This window comes from Anomaloglossus baeobatrachus, chromosome 2 (assembly GCF_048569485.1).
Source record: "Anomaloglossus baeobatrachus isolate aAnoBae1 chromosome 2, aAnoBae1.hap1, whole genome shotgun sequence".
Lineage (NCBI taxonomy): Eukaryota > Metazoa > Chordata > Amphibia > Anura > Aromobatidae > Anomaloglossus > Anomaloglossus baeobatrachus.
In genome coordinates this window covers 357022466-357044847 of record NC_134354.1, presented here as the reverse complement: position 1 = coordinate 357044847, position 22382 = coordinate 357022466, and the positions used below count along the sequence as shown (strand labels likewise).

General features: G+C 42.5%; 4 non-coding genes across 4 annotated transcripts; all 4 read right to left on the bottom strand.

Annotated features, from left to right (window-relative positions):
* Nucleotides 1–6812: 6812 nt before the first annotated feature.
* TRNAV-CAC (transfer RNA valine (anticodon CAC)) lies at nucleotides 6813–6885 on the bottom strand. Its single transcript has one exon. It is a non-coding gene; the product is annotated as a tRNA-Val (tRNA).
* Nucleotides 6886–7550: 665 nt separating this feature from the next.
* Nucleotides 7551–7623, bottom strand: TRNAV-CAC (transfer RNA valine (anticodon CAC)). Its single transcript has one exon. It is a non-coding gene; the product is annotated as a tRNA-Val (tRNA).
* A 915-nt stretch (nucleotides 7624–8538) lies between these two features.
* Nucleotides 8539–8611, bottom strand: TRNAV-AAC (transfer RNA valine (anticodon AAC)). Its single transcript has one exon. It is a non-coding gene; the product is annotated as a tRNA-Val (tRNA).
* Nucleotides 8612–12590: 3979 nt separating this feature from the next.
* Nucleotides 12591–12663, bottom strand: TRNAV-UAC (transfer RNA valine (anticodon UAC)). Its single transcript has one exon. It is a non-coding gene; the product is annotated as a tRNA-Val (tRNA).
* Between the last annotated feature and the right edge of the window lie 9719 nt (nucleotides 12664–22382).

The following is a 22382-nucleotide window of genomic DNA, read 5'->3' as shown; positions in this document are numbered from 1 at the left end:
AAAATTGGATCACCAGCCAAGGTAAAGCAGACAGCTGAGGCCTGATATTCTCAGACTAGGGAGGTCCATGGTTATTGGACTCTCCCCAGCCTAAAAATAGCAGGCCGCAGCCGCCCCAGAAGTGGCGCATCCATTAGATGCGCCAATCCTGGTGCTTCGCCCCAGCTCATCCCGCGCCCTGGTGCGGTGGCAAACGGGGTAATATATGGGGTTAATACCAGATGTGTAATGTCACCTGGCATTAAGCCCTGGGGTTGGTGAGGTCAGGCGTCTATCACATACCCGACATCACCAACCCAGTCAGTAATAAAAAAAAATAGACGACAAACACATTTTTATTTGAAAAAACACTCCCCAAAACATTCCCTCTTTAACCATTTTATTAGAATGAAAAACAAATCCAGGTCTGGTGTAATCCAAGGGGTTGCCATGACGATCCACACTGTCCCAGTCAATGAAGATCAGGATGTTCCCCATTGGCTGGGAGAGCAGTGCAGTGACCTGAGCTAACATCAATGGGTCAGCCCAGGTCACTGCAGGGGATGACAAGTGCTGCTGTCAGCGAGGTACATTACCTGCGCTGATCTCCAGCACACTGACAGCCCCTGTCACTGAGTTCAATGACCGCCGCCTTCACAGCCAAGAATCGCGAGAGGCCCGTGTCGTCACCGCTAGTCAGTCTCGGGTCGGAAGCGAGAGAAGGTGATGTGACAAGCGGCGGCCATGAAGGACAGTGACAGCGCTGAGGTCGGGATGGCGGGACTTCATCACCGCAGGCAGGGCCGGCTCCAGGTTTTTGTGGGCCCCGGGCGGAAGAGTCCCAGTGGGCCCCATAAACACGCAGACATACACACATACACAGATACATACTCGTACATATACATATTTAAAGACAAAATCACAAAAATACATATAAACAGACAAATCTATACAGTCATATACACTGACATACATAGATACACATCATACATGCATACATACAGAGACACACACTGCTATGCTCCATACATACATACATACAGACACACACATACTGCTCTGCATGCATACATACATATAGACAGACACACACACACTGCTCTGCTACATACATACATATAGACAGACACACACATACTGCTCAGCTGCATACATACATACAGACACACACACACACACTGCTCTGCTGCATACATACATACAGACAGACACGCATACTGCTCTGCTGCATACATACATGCATACATACATACAAACAGACACGCATACTGCTCTTCTGCATACATACATACATACATACAGACAGACACGCATACTGCTCTGCATGCATACATACAGACACGCATACTACTCTGCTGCATACATACATGCATACATACAGACAGACACGCATATTGCTCTGCTGCATATATATATACATACTTACAGACACGCATACTACTCTGCTGCATATATACATACATACAGACATGCATACTGCTCTGCTACATATACATACATACAGACACGTATACTGCTCTGCTGCATACATACATGCATACATACAGACAGACACGCATACTACTCTGCTACATATATACATACATACATACAGACACGCATACTGCTCTGCTGCATATATACATACATACACGCATACTGCTCTGCTGCATATATACATACATACATACATACACGCATACTGCTCTGCTGCATATATACATACATACAGACACGCATACTGCTCTGCTGCATACATACATACATACATGCAGACACATATACTGCTCTGCTGCATACATACATACATACATACAGACACGCATACTGCTCTGCTGCATATATACATACATACACGCATACTGCTCTGCTGCATATATACATACAGACACGCATACTGCTCTGCTGCATATATACATACATACATACAGACACGCATACTGCTCTGCTGCATATATACATACATACATACAGACACGCATATTGCTCTGCTGCATATATATATACATACAGACACGCATACTACTCTGCTACATATATACATGCATACAGACACATATACTGCTCTGCTGCATACATACATGCATACATACAGACAGACACGCATATTGCTCTGCTGCATATATATATATACATACATACAGACACGCATACTACTCTGCTACATATATACATACATACATACAGACACGCATACTGCTCTGCTGCATATATACATACATACAGACACGCATACTGCTCTGCTGCATATATACATACATACATACAGACACGCATACTGCTCTGCCGCATACATACATGCATACATACAGACAGACACGCATATTGCTCTGCTGCATATATATATACATACAGACACGCATACTACTCTGCTACATATATACATACATACAGACACGTATACTGCTCTGCTGCATACATACATACATGCATACATACAGACAGACACGCAAATTGCTCTGCTGCATATATATATACATACATACAGACACTCATACTACTCTGCTACATATATACATACATACATACAGACACGCATACTGCTCTGCTGCATATATACATACATACAGACACGCATACTGCTCTGCTGCATATATACATACATACATACAGACACGTATACTGCTCTGCTGCATATATATATACTTACATACAGACACGTATACTGCTCTGCTGCATATATACATGCATACATACAGACACGCATACTGCTCTGCTGCATATATACATACATACAGACACGCATCCTGCTCTGCTGCATATATACATACATACATACAGACACGCATACTGCTCTGCTGCATATATACATACATATAGACACGCATACTGCTCTGCTGCATGCATACATACAAACACACACCTTGCTCTGCGGGGCCCACACACGCGGCTCCGGGGGCCTCACACAAGGCTCTGCGGGGCCCACACATGCACGGGGGGACAGGGAGGGGCGGGGAGGGAGTGATGTCCCACATACTGATCAGGTTACGGTGCAGATGGGGCCCACACAGCGCCGGAGGGAAGCAATGTGCTGGGAGTCGCTGGCTGGCACTGTGACTCCTTCATCTGTGTGACCGAGCAGGACGCCGGGCAGTAGCTCCGCCCACAGATGATGCTCAATGCAGGAGAACACAGTGAACGCTGTGGTCTGCGGGCCTTAAAGAGCCGGCAGCCACAGTTTCCAGTGCCAAGGACTGCTGCCCCCGGGCCGACCGCAGGTAAGCCGAGCGGGACCGTGTGTGTGTGTGTGTGTGTGTGTGTGTGTATATGTGTGTACGTGTGTACATGCCGCGGGCAGGAGGGGGCGGAGCGAGCTGAGCGGGGAAGTGTGGGCTTCCTGCACGTAACTAGGATAAACATCGGGTTACTAACCAAAGCGCTTTGGTTTGATACCCGATGTTTATCTTGGTTACCAGCTTGTGGCAGGCTGCCAGCGATGGCTCCTGCACACCATAGCTGTAAAAAGCCCTGCTTTTTGCTGCTAGAACCGTTCTCGAACGTATCTAGAACTATCGAGCTTTTGCAAAAAGCTCGAGTTCTAGTTCGATCTCGAACAGCCTCCAAAATCACTCGAGCCTAGAACTGGAGAACCTCGAACCACGAACCGCGCTCAACTCTACCCAGGACCTTCTGCATGTTAAGCAGAAATGATGACCACTACACTATGAAACCTGACGAAAAGTTACTGTGTATTGGCTAGCAGAGCAGAATTGTGACTGACGGGGCCTTTTTATTGCTGAAGGAAAGTATTTTTGGTTAATGAAACATTTACAATTATTATTACATATTTTACCAGTTTTATTCCTACAAAGGAATTTTGCTTAAATTGAAGTTTATATTGAATGTGTTACTTTTTTCTCCATAGTTTGGTCTTTTGCTTTTGTATTTATGGGAACTATATATTTTGAAACAAATAGGATTTTTATAATATGGGATTATGTTTTCTGCTAAAATGGTCAATAAAAAATAAACCCAAAATCGTAGTTCTCTTGGTGAGGGAAGCCAAAATATATTATCAGTTGGCAATAAAACCAAGAATTTCATATATTACAGGTTGATAGCAAATTACTTCAACAGCGAAAACGACTTGTTTTTACTGGGGATTGAACCCAGGACCTTCTGCATGTGAAGTAGACGTGATGACCACTCCACTATGAAACCTGTGAAATCCTGCAAAGTAATAGCATTTAGAGACGAGTTTTGACCGCCAGGGGAAAAAAAAAAAATTATTTGTAGTTCTGTTTGTGATGGAAGCCAAAACATACCGTCATTCGGCAACAATGCAGAGAACTTCATATATTGTAGTTGGATAGCTTATGATTTCAACACTAAGAACAGATTGGTTTCACTGGGGATTGAACCCAAGACCTTCTGCGTGTTAAGCAGACGTGATGACCACTACATTATGAAACCTGACAAAAAGTTACTGTGTATTGGCTAGCAGAGCATAATTGTGACTGACGGGGCCTTTTTATTGCTGAAGGAAAGTATTTTTGGTTAATGAAACATTTACAATTATTATTACATATTTTACCAGTTTTATTCCTACAAAGGGATTTTGCTTAAATTGAAGTTTATATTGAATGTGTTACTTTTTTCTCCATAGTTTGGTCTTTTGCTTTTGCATTTATGGGAACTATATATTTTGAAACAAATAGGATTTTTATAATATGGGATTATGTTTTCTGCTAAAATGGTCAATAAAAAAGAAACCCAAAATCGTAGTTCTCTTTGTGATGGAAGCCAAAATGTATTGTCATTTGGCAACGAAACCAAGAATTTCACATATTACAAGTCGATAGGAAATTACTTCAACACCAAAAACAGATTGGTTTCACTGGGGAATGAACCCAGGACTTTCTGCGTGTGAAGCAGACGTGATGACCACTACACTATGAAACCTTTGAAATCCTGCAAAATAATGGCAATTAGAGACGAGTTTTGACCGCTAGGGGAAAAAAAACAAATTCGTAGCTCTGTTGGTGATGGAAGCTAAAACATCCCGTTATTCGGCAACAAAGCCAAGAACTTCATATATTGTAGTTTAATTAAGTATTATTTCAACACCAAGAACAGATTGGTTTTACTGGGGATTGAATGCAGGACCTTCTGCGTGTTAAGCAGACGTGATGACCACTACTCTATGAAACCTGATGGAAAGTTACTGTGTATTGGCTAGCAGAGCAGGATTGTGACTGACGGGGCCTTTTTATTGCTGAAGGAAAGTATTTTTGGTTAATGAAACATTTACAATTTTTATTACATATTTTACCAATTTTATTCCTACAAAGGGATTTTGCTTAAAAGGAAGTTTACATTGACTGTGTTACTTTTTTCCACATAGTTTAGTTGTTTGATTTTGTATTTAAAGGAACTATATATTTTGAAGCAAACAGGATTTTTATAATATGGGATTATGTTTTCTCCTAAAATGGTCAATAAAAAAGAAACCCAAAATCGTAGTTCTCTTGGTGATGGAAGCCAAAATATATTATCAGTTGGCAACAAAAGAAAGAATTTCATATGTTACAGGTTGATATCAAATTACTTCCCATCATTCGGCAACAAAGCCAAGAACTTCAAATATTCTAGTTTAATTGAGTATTATTTCAACACCAAGAACAAATTGGTTTTACTGGGGATTGAACGCAGGACCTTCTGCGCGTTAAGCAGACGTGATGACCACTACTCTATGAAACCTGATGGAAAGTTACTGTGTATTGGCTAGCAGAGCAGAATTGTGACTGACGGGGCCTTTTTATTGCTAAAGAAAGTATTTTTTGTTAATGAAACATTTACAATTTTTATTACATATTTTACCAGTTTTATTCCTACAAAGGGATTTTGCTTAAAAGGAAGTTTACATTGAATGTGTTACTTTTTTCCACATAGTTTAGTTGTTTGCTTTTGTATTTAAAGGAACTATATATTTTGAAACAAACAGGATTTTTATAATATAGGATTATGTTTTCTGCTAAAATGGTCAATAAAAAAGACACCCAAAATCGTAGTTCTCTTGGTAATAAAAGCCAAAATAAATTATCAGTTGGCAACAAAACAAAGAATTTCATATGTTACAGGTTGATAGCAAATTACTTCAACAGCGAAAACGGCTTGTTTTTACTGAGGATTGAACCCAGGACCTTCTGCGTGTGAAGTAGACGTGATGACGACTCCACTACGAAACTTGTGAAATTCTGCAAAGTAATGGCATTTAGAGACGAGTTTTGACCGCCAGGGGAAAAAAATAATAATTTGTAGTTCTGTTTGTGATGGAAGCCAAGACATCCCGTCATACGGCAACAAAGCCGAGAACTTCATATATTGTAGTTGGATAGCGTATTATTTCAACACTAAGAACAGATTGGTTTCACTGGGGATTGAACCCAGGACCTTCTGCGTGTTTAGCAGATGTGATGACCACTACACTATGAAACCTGACGATAACTTAATGTGTATTGGCTAGCAGAGCAGAATTGTGACTGACGGGGCCTTTTTATTGCTGAAGGAAAGTATTTTTGGTTAATGAAACATTTACAATTATTATTACATATTTTACCAGTTTTATTCCTACAAAGGGATTTTGCTTAAATTGAAGTTTATATTGAATGTGTTACTTTTTTCTCCATAGTTTGGTCTTTTGCTTTTGTATTTATGGGAACTATATATTTTGAAACAAATAGGATTTTTATAATATGGGATTATGTTTTCTGCTAAAATGGTCAATAAAAAAGAAACCCAAAATCGTAGTTCTCTTTGTGATGGAAGCCAAAATGTATTGTCATTTGGCAACGAAACCAAGAATTTCACATATTACAAGTCGATAGGAAATTACTTCAACACCAAAAACGGATTGGTTTCACTGGGGATTGAACCCAGGACCTTCTGCGTGTGAAGCAGACGTGATGACCACTACACTATGAAACCTTTGAAGTTCTGCAAAGTAATGGCAATTAGAGACGAGTTTTGACTGCCAGGGGGAAAAAAACAAATTCGTAGCTCTGTTGGTGATGGAAGCTAAAACATCCCGTTATTCGGCAACAAAGCCAAGAACTTTATATACTGCAGGTTGATAGGGGATTATTTCAACACCAAGAACACATGGGTTTCACCGGGGATTGAACGCAGGACCTTCGGCGTGTTAAGCAGACGTGATGACCACTACTCTATGAAACCTGATGGAAAGTTACTGTGTATTGGCTAGCAGAGCAGAATTGTCACTGACGGGGCCTTTTTATTGCTGAAGGAAAGTATTTTTTGTTAATGAAACATTTACAATTTTTATTACATATTTTACCAGTTTTATTCCTACAAAGGGATTTTGCTTAAATTGAAGTTTATATTGAATGTGTTACTTTTTTCTCCATAGTTTGGTCTTTTGCTTTTGTATTTATGGGAACTATATATTTTGAAACAAATAGGATTTTTATAATATGGGATTATGTTTTCTGCTAAAATGGTCAATAAAAAAGAAACCCAAAATCTTAGTTCTCTTTGTGATGGAAGCCAAAATGTATTGTCATTTGGCAACGAAACCAAGAATTTTACATATTACAAGTCGATAGGAAATTACTTTAACACCAAAAACAGATTGGTTTCACTGGGGATTGAACCCAGGACCTTCTGCGTGTGAAGCAGACGTGATGACCACTACACTATGAAACCTTTGAAAGCCTGCAAAGTAATGGCAATTAGAGACAAGTTTTGACCGCCAGGGGAAAAAAAACAAATTCGTAGCTCTGTTGGTGATGGAAGCTAAAACATCCCGTTATTCGGCAACAAAGCCAAGAACTTCATATATTGTAGTTTAATTGAGTATTATTTCAACACCAAGAACAGATTGGTTTTACTGGGGATTGAACGCAGGACCTTCGGCGTGTTAAGCAGACGTGATGACCACTACTCTATGAAACCTGATGGAAAGTTACTGTGTATTGGCTAGCAGAGCAGAATTGTCACTGACGGGGCCTTTTTATTGCTGAAGGAAAGTATTTTTTGTTAATGAAACATTTACAATTTTTATTACATATTTTACCAGTTTTATTCCTACAAAGAGATTTTGCTTAAAAGGAAGTTTACATTGAATATGTTACTTTTTCCACATAGTTTAGTTGTTTGCTTTTGTATTTAAAGGAACTATATATTTTGAAACAAACAGGATTTTTATAATATGGGATTATGTTTTATGCTAAAATGGTCAATAAAAAAGAAACCCAAAATCGTAGTTCTCTTGGTGATGGAAGCCAAAATATATTATCAGTTGGCAACAAAACAAAGAATTTCATATGTTACAGGTTGATAGCAAATTACTTCAACAGAAAAAATGGCTTGTTTTTACTGGGGATTGAACCCAGGACCTTCTGCGTGTGAAGTAGATGTGATGACGACTACACTATGAAACCTGTGAAAGCCTGCAAAGTAATGGAATTTAGAGACGAGTTTTGACCGCCAGGGGAAAAAAAATAATAATTTGTAGTTCTGTTTGTGATGGAAGCCAAAACATACCGTCATTCGGCAACAAAGCCGAGAACTTCATATATTGGAGTTGGATAGCGTATTATTTCAACACTAAGAACAGATTGGTTTCACTGGGGATTGAACCCAGGACCTTCTGCGTGTTAAGCAGAAATGATGACCACTACACTATGAAACCTGGCGAAAAGTTACTGTGTATTAGCTAGCAGAGCAGAATTGTGACTGACGGGGCCTTTTTATTGCTGAAGGAAAGTATTTTTGGTTAATGAAACATTTACAATTATTATTACATATTTTACCAGTTTTATTCCTACAAAGGGATTTTGCTTAAATTGAAGTTTATATTGAATGTGTTACTTTTTTCTCCATAGTTTGGTCTTTTGCTTTTGTATTTATGGGAACTACATATTTTGAAACAAATAGGATTTTTATAATATGGGATTATGTTTTCTGCTAAAATGGTCAATAAAAAAGAAACCCAAAATCGTAGTTCTCTTTGTGATGACCGCCAGGGAAAAAAAAACTAATTCGTTGCTCTGTTGGGGATGGAAGCCAAAACATTCCATCCTTCGGCAACAAAGCCAAGAACTTCATATACTGTAGTTTAATTGAGTATTATTTCTACACCAAGAACAGATTGGTTTTACTGGGGATTGAACGAAGGACCTTCTGCGTGTTAAGCAGACGTGATGACCCCTACTCTATGAAACCTGATGGAAAGTTACTGTGTATTGGCTAGCAGAGCAGAATTGTGACTGACGGGGCCTTTTTATTGCTGAAGGAAAGTATTTTTGGTTAATGAAACATTTACAATTTTTATTACATATTTTACCAGTTTTATTCCTACAAAGTGATTTTGCTTAAAAGGAAGTTTACATTGAATGGGTTACTTTTTTCCACATAGTTTAGTTGTTTGCTTTTGTATTTAAAGGAACTATATATTTTGAAACAAACAGAATTTTTATAATATGGATTATGTTTTCTGCTAAAATGGTCAACAAAAAAGAAACCCAAAATCGTAGTTCTCTTGGTGATGGAAGCCAAAATATATTATTATCAGTTGGCAACAAAAGAAAGAATTTCATATGTTACAGGTTGATCGCAAATTACTTCCCATCATTCGGCAACAAAGCCAAGAACTTCATATATTGTAGTTTAATTGAGTATTATTTCAACACCAAGAACAGATTGGTTTTACTGGGGATTGAACGCAGGACCGTCTGCGCGTTAAGCAGACGTGATGACCACTACTCTATGAAACCTGATGGAAAGTTACTGTGTATTGGCTAGCAGAGCAGAATTGTGACTGACGGGGCCTTTTTATTGCTGAAGGAAAGTATTTTTGGTTAATGAAACATTTACAATTTTTATTACATATTTTACCAGTTTTATTCCTACAAAGGGATTTTGCTTAAAAGGAAGTTTACATTGAAGGTGTTACTTTTTTCCACATAGTTTAGTTGTTTGCTTTTGTATTTAAAGGAACTATATATTTTGAAACAAACAGGATTTTTATAATATGGGATTATATTTTCTGCTAAAATGGTCAATAAAAAAGAAACCCAAAATCGTAGCTCTCTTGGTGAGGGAAGCCAAAATATATTATCAGTTGGCAACAAAACCAAGAAGTTCATATATTACAGGTTGATAGCAAATTACTTCAACAGCGAAAACGACTTGTTTTTACTGGGGATTGAACCCAGAACCTTCTGCATGTGAAGTAGACGTGACGACCACTCCACTATGAAACCTGTGAAATCCTTCAAAGTAATGGCATTTATAGACGAGTTTTGACAGCCAGGGGAAAAAAAAAAAATAATTTGTAGTTCTGTTTGTGATGGAAGCCAAAACATACCGTCATTCGGCAACAATGCCGAAAACTTCATATATTGTAGTTGGATAGCGTATTATTTCAACACTAAGAACAGATTGGTTTCACTGGGGATTGAACCCAGGACCTTCTGCGTGTGAAGCAGACGTGATGACCTCTACACTATGAAACCTTTAAAATCCTGCAAAGTAATGTCAATTAGAGACGAGTTTTGACCGCCAGGGGAAAAAAAACAAATTCGTAGCTCTGTTGGTGATGGAAGCTAAAACATCCCGTTATTCGGCAACAAAGCCAAGAACTTTCTATACTGCAGGTTGATAGGGGATTATTTCAACACCAAGAACACATGGGTTTCACTGGGGATTGAACCCAGCACCTTCTGTGTGTAAAGCAGATGTGATTTCCACTACACTTTGAAACCTTTGAAAACCTGCAAAGTAATGGCAATTAGAGATGAGTTTTGACCGCCAGGGAAAAAAAAAACAAATTTGTAGCTCTGTTGGGGATGGAAGCCAAAACATCCCATCATTTGGCAACGAAGCCTAGAACTTCATATATTGTAGTTTAATTGAGTATTATTTCAACACCAAGAACAGATTGGTTTTACTGGGGATTGAACTTAGGACCTTCTGCGTGTTAAGCAGACGTGATAACCACTACACTATGAAACCTGACGAAAAGTTACTGTGTATTGGCTAGCAGAGCAGAATTGTGACTGACGGGGCCTTTTTATTGCTGAAGGAAAGTATTTTTGGTTAATGAAACATTTACAACTATTATTACATATTTTACCAGTTTTATTCCTACAAAGGGATTTTGCTTAAATTGAAGTTTATATTGAATGTGTTACTTTTTTCTCCATAGTTTGGTCTTTTGCTTTTGTATTTATGGGAACTATATATTTTGAAACAAATAGGATTTTTATAATATGGGATTATGTTTTCTGCTAAAATGGTCATTAAAAAAGAAACCCAAAATCGTAGTTCTCTTTGTGATGGAAGCCAAAATGTATTGTCATTTGGCAACGAAACCAAGAATTTCACATATTACAAGTCGATAGGAAATTACTTCAACACCACAAACAGTTTGGTTTCACTGGGGATTGAACCCAGGACCTTCTGCGAGTGAAGCAGACATGATGACCACTACACTATGAAACCTTTGAAATCCAGCAAAGTAATGGCAATTAGAGACGAGTTTTGACCGCCAGGGGAAAAAAAACAAAATCGTAGCTCTGTTGGTGATGGAAGCTAAAACATCCAGTTATTCAGCAACAAAGCCAAGAACTTTAAATACTGCAGGTTGATAGGGGATTAATTCAACACCAAGAACACATGGGTTTCACTGGGGATTGAACCCAGGACCTTCTGTGTGTAAAGGCAGATGTGATTTCCACTACACTATGAAACCTCTAAAAGCCTTCAAAGTAATGGCAATTAGAGACGAGTTGTGACCAACTCGAAGGAAAGTATTGCTGAAGGAAAGTATTTTTGGTTAATGAAACATTTACAATTTTTATTACATATTTTACCAGTTTTATTCCTACAAAGGGATTTTACTTAAAAGGAAGTTTACATTGAATGTGTTACTTTTTTTCACATAGTTTAGTTGTTTGCTTCTGTATTTAAAGGAACTATATATTTTGAAACAAATAGGATTTTTATAATATGGGATTATGTTTTCTGCTAAAATGGTCAATAAAAAAGAAACCCAAAATCGTAGTTCTCTTGGTTATGGACGCCAAAATATATTATCAGTTGGCAACAAAACAAAGAATTTCATATGTTACAGGTTGATAGCAAATTACTAGAACAGCGAAAACGGCTTGTTTTTACTGGGGATTGAACCCAGGACCTTCTGCATGTGAAGTAGACGTGATGACGACTCCACTATGAAACCTGTGAAATCCTGCAAAGTATTGGCATTTAGAGACGAGTTTTGACCGCCAGGGGAAAAAAAAAAATAATTTGTAGTTCTGTTTGTGATGGAAGCCAAAACATCCCGTCATTCGGCAACAAAGCCGAGAACTTCATATATTGTAGTTGGATAGCGTATTATTTCAACACTAAGAACAGATTGGTTTCATTGGGGATTGAAGCCAGGACCTTCTGCGTGTGAAGCAAACGTGATGACCACTACACTATGAAACCTTTGAAATCCTTCAAAGTAATGGCAATTAGAGACGAGTTTTGACCGCCAGGGGAAAAAAAACAAATTCATAGCTCTGTTGGTGATGGAAGCGAAAACATCCCGTTATTCGGCAACAAAGCCAAGAACTTCATATATTGTAGTTTAATTAAGTATTATTTCAACACCAAGAACAGATTGGTTTCACTGGGGATTGAACCCAGAACCTTCTGCGTGTAAAGCAGACGTGATTTCCACTACACTATGAAACCTTTGAAAACCTGCAAAGTAATGACAATTATAACTTTATATACTGCAGGTTGATAGGGGATTATTTCTACACCAAGAACACATGGGTTTCACTGGGGATTGAACCCAGAACCTTCTGCGTGTGAAGCAGACGTGATTTCCACTACACTATGAAACCTTTGAAAACCTGCAAAGTAATGACAATTAGAGACGAGTTTTGACCGCCAGGGAAAAAAAAAACAAATTCGTAGCTCTGTTGGGGATGGAAGCCAAAACATCCCATCATTCGGCAACAAAGCCAAGAACTTCATATATTGTAGTTTAATTAAGTATTATTTCAACACCAAGAACAGATTGGTTTTACTGGGGATTGAACGCAGGACCTTCTGCGTGTTAAGCAGACGTGATGACCACTACTCTATGAAACCTGATGGAAAGTTACTGTGTATTGGCTAGCAGAGCAGAATTGTGACTGACGGGGCCTTTTTATTGCTGAAGGAAAGTATTTTTGGTTAATGAAACATTTACAATTTTTATTACATATTTTACCAGTTTTATTCCTACAAAGGGATTTTGCTTAAATTGAAGTTTATATTGAATGTGTTACTTTTTTCCACATAGTTTAGTTGTTTGCTTTTGTATTTAAAGGAACTATATGTTTTGAAACAAACAGGATTTTTATAATATGGGATTATGTTTTCTGCTAAAATGGTCAATAAAAAAGAAACCCAAAATCGTAGTTCTCTTGGTGATGGAAGCCAAAATATATTATCAGTTGGCAACAAAACAAAGAATTTCATATGTTACAGGTTGATAGCAAATTACTTCAACAGCAAAAACGGCTTGTTTTTACTGGGGATTGAACCCAGGACCTTCTGCGTGTGAAGTAGACGTGATGACGACTCCACTATGAAACCTATGAAATCCTGCAAAGTAATGGCATTTAGAGACGAGTTTTGACCGCCAGGGGAAAAAAAAAATAATTTGTAGTTCTGTTTGTGATGGAAGCCAAAACATCCCGTCATTCGGCAACAAAGCCGAGAACTTCATATATTGTAGTTCAATTGCGTATTATTTCAACACTACGAACAGATTGGTTTCACTGGGGATTGAACACAGGACCTTCTGCGTGTTAAGCAGACGTGATGACCACTACACTATGAAACCTGACGATAAGTTACTGTGTATTGGCTAGCAGAGCAGAATTGTGACTGACGGGGCCTTTTTATTGCTGAAGGAAAGTATTTTTGGTTAATGAAACATTTACAATTTTATTACATATTTTACCAGTTTTATTCCTACAAAGGGATTTTGCTTAAAAGGAAGTTTACATTGAATGTGTTACTTTTTTCCACATAGTTTAGTTGTTTGCTTTTGTATTTAAAGGAACTATATATTTTGAAACAAACAGGATTTTTATAATATGGGATTATGTTTTCTGCTAAAATGGTCAATAAAAAAGAAACCCAAAATCGTAGTTCTCTTGGTGATAAAAGCCAAAATGTATTATCAGTTGGCAACAAAACAAAGAATTTCATATGTTACAGGTTGATAGCAAATTACTTCAACAGCGAAAACGGCTTGTTTTTACTGAAGATTGAACCCAGGACCTTCTGCGTGTGAAGTAGACGTGATGACGACTACACTATGAAACCTGTGAAATCCTGCAAAGTAATGGCATTTAGAGACGAGTTTTGACCGCCAGGGGAAAAAAAAAAATAATTTTTAGTTCTGTTTGTGATGGAAGTCAAAACATCCCGTCATACGGCAACAAAGCCGAGAACTTCATATATTGTAGTTGGATAGCGTATTATTTCAACACTAAGAACAGATTGGTTTCACTGGGGATTGAACACAGGACCTTCTGAGTGTTAAGTAGAGATGAGCGAACCGGTCCCGGTTCGGCTCGAGGCGGTTCGCCGAACGGGGGGTCTGGCTCGAGTTCGGCTCGTCGAACGTTCGACGAACCGAACTCGAGCCCATAGGAAACAATGGCAGGCAATCACAAACACAGTAAAACACCTAGAAAACACCCTGAAAGGTGTCCAAAAGGTGACAAACAACTCACAACATAACACAAACACATGGGAAAGTGACAAGGACATATACTCATGTGAAAACAAAACAGCTGGACAAGGAAAAAGAGGGAGACACACAGATATATGAGTATATGCAAAGAAACATCGAATCCATTATTGTGCAACTTGAGCCCTGCTCATTTTAGGCTTCCAATCTGGATAAATTGCCTGAGCTCGCCACGTACGCCTTGAGGATCTTGTCGTGTCCTGCAGCCAGCGTTCTCTCGGAACCTGTCTTCAGTGCTGCTGGGGGTCTGCTGGCAGATAAGCACACGTGTCTGTCCACTGACAATGTGGACCTGGCTCTCAGAGGACTTTTCTTCCCCTGGGTCAGCCAGGGGAGGCGAAAGGCACGCGTATTTTTGAGAGTGCTTCATGCAAAGCATCTTTTTCTTTGTCAAAAGGGGGGCTCAACCGATGCCAGTCAAGTGGGGTGTGTGTGGCCCAGTTAGTGGCAACGAGGGAGACTGTGGTTGGAGTCCCCTCGCTGTGTCTCTAAAAGAACCAAGATGAACAAGTCATGGCTCTCAGAGGACTTTTCTTCCCCTGGGTCAGCCAGGGGACGGGAAAGGCACGCGTATTTTTGAGAGTGCTTCATGCAAAGCATCTTTTTCTTTGTCAAAAGGGGGGCTCAACCGATGCCAGTCAAGTGGGGTGTGTGTGGCCCAGTTAGTGGCAACGAGGGAGACTGTGGTTGGAGTCCCCTCGCTGTGTCTCTAAAAGAACCAAGATGAACAAGTCATGGCTCTCAGAGGACTTTTCTTCCCCTGGGTCAGCCAGGGGACGGGAAAGGCACGCGTATTTTTGAGAGTGCTTCATGCAAAGCATCTTTTTCTTTTTCAAAAGGGGGCTCAACCGATGCCAGTCAAGTGGGGTGTGTGTGGCCCAGTTAGTGGCAACGAGGGAGACTGTGGTTGGAGTCCCCTCGCTGTGTCTCTAAAAGAACCAAGATGAACAAGTCATGGCTCTCAGAGGACTTTTCTTCCCCTGGGTCAGCCAGGGGACGGGAAAGGCACGCGTATTTTTGAGAGTGCTTCATGCAAAGCATCTTTTTCTTTGTCAAAAGGGGGGGTCAACCGATGCCAGTCAAGTGGGGTGTGTGTGGCCCAGTTAGTGGCAACGAGGGAGACTGTGGTTGGAGTCCCCTCGCTGTGTCTCTAAAAGAACCAAGATGAACAAGTCATGGCTCTCAGAGGACTTTTCTTCCCCTGGGTCAGCCAGGGGACGGGAAAGGCACGCGTATTTTTGAGAGTGCTTCATGCAAAGCATCTTTTTCTTTTTCAAAAGGGGGCTCAACCGATGCCAGTCAAGTGGGGTGTGTGTGGCCCAGTTAGTGGCAACGAGGGAGACTGTGGTTGGAGTCCCCTCGCTGTGTCTCTAAAAGAACCAAGATGAACAAGTCATGGCTCTCAGAGGACTTTTCTTCCCCTGGGTCAGCCAGGGGACGGGAAAGGCACGCGTATTTTTGAGAGTGCTTCATGCAAAGCATCTTTTTCTTTGTCAAAAGGGGGGGTCAACCGATGCCAGTCAAGTGGGGTGTGTGTGGCCCAGTTAGTGGCAACGAGGGAGACTGTGGTTGGAGTCCCCTCGCTGTGTCTCTAAAAGAACCAAGATGAACAAGTCATGGCTCTCAGAGGACTTTTCTTCCCCTGGGTCAGCCAGGGGACGGGAAAGGCACGCGTATTTTTGAGAGTGCTTCATGCAAAGCATCTTTTTCTTTTTCAAAAGGGGGCTCAACCGATGCCAGTCAAGTGGGGTGTGTGTGGCCCAGTTAGTGGCAACGAGGGAGACTGTGGTTGGAGTCCCCTCGCTGTGTCTCTAAAAGAACCAAGATGAACAAGTCATGGCTCTCAGAGGACTTTTCTTCCCCTGGGTCAGCCAGGGGACGGGAAAGGCACGCGTATTTTTGAGAGTGCTTCATGCAAAGCATCTTTTTCTTTTTCAAAAGGGGGCTCAACCGATGCCAGTCAAGTGGGGTGTGTGTGGCCCAGTTAGTGGCAACGAGGGAGACTGTGGTTGGAGTCCCCTCGCTGTGTTTTACATGCTTTTAGAAGGGCATGAAATGGCTTGGAGGTTGACTTTCATCATATGCAAACTGTTGGCTACCAAAATGCTGCCTTTCCAACAACTGTGGTTATAGGCAATGAGGAACATACTGATGAAGATGAGACGCAGATACCCGATTGGGATGACAACTTAAATATTCGGTCAGGGCAAGAAGAAACTCGGTCTGAGGGGTAGGGGAGTGCAAACACAACAATTGATGATTAAGTTCTAGATCACACCTACTGTCAACCCACAGTCAGACACTCGAGGAGGTCAACAGAGGCGGTGGAGGAGGATGCAACCGACGTCGAAGTAACCTGGCGCCTTCCTGGACACAGTCGGAGCACTGGTAGCACGTCTACAACTGCATCCTCAGCCACCACTCTGCCTCTGAGCATTATTCGGGGTGGATCAACAGGTCGCATGGCCTCTAAGCCTTGCCTAGCCAGGTCCTTTTTTGACATAGAAAAAGATCGCCCAAATTATGTGATCTGTAAAATTTGTCATGGTTCTCTTAGTAGAGGTCAAAACCTCAGCAGTTTGACAACTTCTTCCATGAATCGTCACATGAATAAATATCATATGGCCCGATGGGAAGCTCACCGTGCTGCAATGCGGCCTAGCGGAGCGAACCATCCACCGCCTGCCCCTTCCAGTGCATCCGCGCGCTCGTCATCTTCTAGGACTGTGGGGACAGCTGTCACACCTGTTTTTCCACCCACAACTTCCACCACTGTAACCGCAACAGGCAGTTTGCTTGGTAGGTCGTCAGTTGGTTTGGAAGGGGAAACAAGTGAGTGTGTACAGCTCTCTCAGACATCGATAGCACCAACTTTGGATGAAGGCAACATCATGTCTCCGCCTGCACTTTCCTCACAAAGCTGCATTTTTCCAGGGACACCCGACTCAACACCGTCTACACACAGCAGCCAGATCTCTGTCCCTCAGATGTGGTCAAATAAAAGGCCACTTCCTGCGACCCATGACAAAGCGAAGAGGTTGACTCTATCCCTCTGTAAGCTGTTGACTACAGAAATGCTGCCTTTCCGCCTAGTGGACACACAGGATTTTAGAGACCTTATGTCTGTCGCTGTGCCCCAGTACCAGATGCCTAGTCGCCACTACTTCTCTAAGAAAGGTGTGCCCGCGCTACACCAGCATGTCGCACACAACATCACCGCTTCCTTGAGAAACTCTGTGTGTGAACGGGTGCATTTCACCACCGATACTTGGACCAGTAAGCATGGACAGGGACGTTACATGTCGCTGACTGGCCACTGGGTAACTATGGTGATAGATGGTGAAGGGTCTGCTGCACAAGTCTTGCCGTCCCCACGACTTGTGTGTCAATCCTCTGTCTGTCCAAGTTCCGCCACTGCTTCTGCATCCTCCACCTCATCTGGGTCCTCCACCTCCGCCCCAAGCCTGCCTGGTCAGGCCACCAGCGTTCTCACTGCGCAGAAGGAATCACGCACCCCTCATTACTATGCTGGTAGCAGAGCGCAACGGCATCAGGCGGTCTTTAGCTTGACATGTCTTTGAAATAGGAGTCACACAGCGACTGAGTTGTGGGCAGCTCTGGAGACTGATTTTGATAAATGGTTGTCTCCACTCAACCTGCAGCCTGGTAAGGCCGTGTGCGACAATGCTGCAAACCTGGGTGCGGCCCTTCGCCTGGGCAAGGTGACACACGTGCCTTGTATGGCTCACGTGTTTAACCTTGTTGTCCAGCAATTTTTAACACACTATCCCGGCCTAGATGGCCTTCTGACCAGGGCACGGAAACTGTCTGCAGTGCTCACTTCCGCCGTTCAACCGCCGCACCTGAGCGACTTGCATCGCTCCAGAAGTCTTTCGGCCTGCCGGTTCATCGCCTGAAATGCGATGTGGCGACACGCTGGAATTCAACTCTCCACATGTTACAGCGACTGTGGCAGCACCGGCGAGCCCTGGTGCAATACGTCATGATGTATAGCCTGGGCCAACGAGATGCAGAAGTGGGGCAGATCACCCTGATGGAGTGATCTCAGATCAAGGACCTATGCACCCTTCTGCACAGTTTCGAAATGGCGACGAATATGTTTAGCGCTGACAATGCCATTATCAGCATGACGATTACAGTCATTTACATGCTGGAGCACACGCTAAACACTATTCGTAGTCAGGGGGTGGGACAACAGGAAGGGGAGGAACTACAGGAGGATTCATATGCGCAAGACACAACAACATCACCAAGGTCCAGACGTTCATCATCACCAACGCGGCAGGCATGGGACCATGGGGGACAGGGATCAACAAGGGCGCATGGTAGCAGGTGAGATGTTGAGGAAGGTGCAGGAGGACATGAAGATATGGAGGACGAACTGTCCATGGACATGGAAGACTCAGCAGATGAGGGGGACCTTGGTCAAATTTCAGTTGAAAGAGGTTGGGGGGAGATGACAGAGGAAGAAAGAACGGTTAGCACCTCTATGCCACAAACACAGCGTGGACTTGGTGCGCATGGCTGCGCAAGACACATGAGTGCCTTCTTGTTGCACTACCTCCAACATGACCCTCGTATTGTCAAAATTAGAAGTGATGATGACTACTGGCTTGCCACACTATTAGATCCCCGGGACAAGTCCAAATTTTGTGACATAATTCCACCCATAGAAAGGGACGCACGTATGCAGGAGTATCAGCAGAAGCTGTTACTCGATCTTAGCTCGGCTTTTCCACCAAACAACCGTGCAGGTGAAGGGAGTGATTCTCCCAGTTGTAACTTGACAAACATGGGACGGCCTCGTCATCTTCAACAGTCTACCCGTACCAGTAGGACCGTATCTGGTGCTGGTAACAGCAATTTTATGGAATCTTTTCATAATTTTTTTAGACCCTCCTTTGCAAGGCCACCAGAGACAACAAGTCTGACACATAGTCAACGGATGGAGAGGATGATACAGGAGTATCTCCAAATGAACATCGATGCAATGACTTTGCAAATGGAGCCTTGCTCCTTTTGTGCTTCAAATCTAGAAAAATGTCAAGAGCTCTCCAGTTACGCCTCGAAGATTTTGTCGTGTCCAGCTGCCAGCGTTGTCTCTGAACGTGTCTTCAGTGCTGCTGGGTGTGTGCTGACAGATAAGCGCACGCGTCTGTCCAGTGACAATGTGGACAGACTGACGTTCATCAAAATGAACAAGTCATGGATCCAGAAGGAATTTACTACCCCTGTGTCATCCTGGGGAGAGTAAATGCTTGTGGATTTGGAATGTGCTTGATGCAAATCAAAACATCCTGTTTGCAACTAGGGCACAAGTGCTGCCACTGATAAGGTGTCTGTGTGGGGCCCAATTTTTGGAAAAAAAGGGAGACTCCGCTTGGAGTAACCCTTGCTTGCTGTGTTTTTTAAAAATGATACAAGATGAACAGATCTGAAGGCAAGATGAAGCCAACATCATGTCTCCGCCTGCACTTTTCTCACAAACCTGCATTTTTCCAGGGACACCCTACTCAACACCGTCTACAGACAGCAGCCAGATCTCTGTCCCTCAGATGTGGTCAAATAAAAGGCCACTTACTGCGACCCATGACAAAGCTAAGTGGTTGACTCTATCCCTCTGTAAGCTGTTGGCTACCGAAATGCTGCCTTTACGCGTAGTGGACACACAGGATTTTACAGACCTTATGTCTGTCGCTGTGCCCCAGTACCAGATGCCCAATCACCACTGCTTCTCCAAGAAAAGCATGCCCGCGCTACACCGGCATGTCGCACACAACATCACCACTTCCTTGAGAAAATCTGTGTGCGACAGGGTGCATTTCAACACAGATACTTGGACCAGTAAGCATAGACAGGGTCATTACATGTCACTGACTGGGCACTGGCAAACTATGGTGAGAGATGGAGAAGGGTCTGCTGTACAAGTCTTGCCGTCCCCACGAGTTGTTTCAATCCTTGTTCTGTATGTAGAAGTTAATACACTGCTTCTGCCTCTTCAACCTCGTGTGGGTCCTCTACCTTTGCGCAAACCCTGTGTGGTCAGGCCACCCTTCCTTGCAACTGCGCACAAGGACTACCACACACCTCCTTACTATGCTGGCAGCAGAGCTCAATGCCATCAGGCGGTCAAAGTTTTACTTTGAAATGTATGGGAAATGTGAGTCACACCGCTATTACAGAGAATAGTAGTCAGGCAGGGTCAAAACATTAATTGAGGAACAGGAACAGAATGGGACGGCCAGGACTTAATCAGAAAACAAGCAGAGGTGAAATGCGTATCGGCCAACAAGGTACATAAACAGCAAGCAGGAAAAGTAGTCAGGTAACAAGCACACAAAATCATAAAACTGAACTGGGGGTAAAATTAACCAGAGGTTCATAGCTATGTCTGGCAGTGGTCTGCAGACAGGATGGGCATAAAAAAGGGTGTGGTGTCTTCCCATTGGTTGTAGCTGAATGATGGTATTTCATCTGTGAGATACCCACCAGCTACATTCAGCCAGAGATTCTGCATCTGTCAAGGTAATGCAGCCCAGTGGGTGAGCATAACCTGCGTCCACCTGCGCCGCTGGCATCGACTACTCTCCCATCATCAGCACTATTCATGAAAGGAACACGTTGTCACCTGGCGACCGGAGTACAAATTGACGGAGCGGACTCCGTTGGTGACTTAACAGCCGTGTGCGGCAATGATGCAAACCTGGCTGCGGGCCATCCTCAGGGCAATGTGACACACGTGCCTTTTATGGCTCACGTGTTGATCCGAATTCTCCAGCAATTTTTAAAACACCATCACGGCCTACATGGCCTTGTGCAGCGGGCACGCTCGCTATGTGCTCACTTCCATCGTGCGCACACAGCAGCTCAACAACTTTCATCACTCCGGAAGTCTTAGGGTCTGGCAGTTAAACGCCGGAAATGCGATGTTCCGACACGCAGGAATTGGAATCTGCACATGTTGCAGCGTGTGTGGCAGCACCGCAGAGCCCTGCTGAAATACGGTAAGACATATAGCCTGGGATAAGTTGATCCAGAGGTGGTGCAGATCACGCTGCTGGAGTGGTGTCAGATCAAGGACCTATGCACCCTGCTACACAGTTTTGAAATGTCGACGAAGATGTTTAGCACTGGCAATGTCATTCTCAGCGTGACAATTCTGGTCATCTACATGATGGAGCACACTGTAATTATTATTCGGAGTCAGGTGTTGGGACAAGAGGAAGGGGAGGAAGTACAGGAGGAGTCATATGCGGAAGGGATAACAAGATCTACGAGGTCCAGATGGTCAGCGGCACCTATGCGGCAGTCATGGTGAGGGAGAGGGATTAACAAGGGCGCATAGTATCAGCAAAAAGTGTTGATGAAAGTGCAGGAGCCCATGAAGAAATGGAGGACGAACTGGCGATGGGCATGGAAGACTCAGCAGATGAGTGAGAGCTTGCTCACATTTCGGTTGTGCGAGGTTGTGGGTAGAGGGCAGAGGAAGGATGCACGATTCTCACCTCTCTGCCACCAACACACCAAGGACTTGGTCCTCCTGGATGCACAAGACACATGAGCGCCTTCTTGCTGCACTACCTACATGACCCTCGGATTGTATGAATTTGAAGTAATCCTGAATACTGGGTTGCCA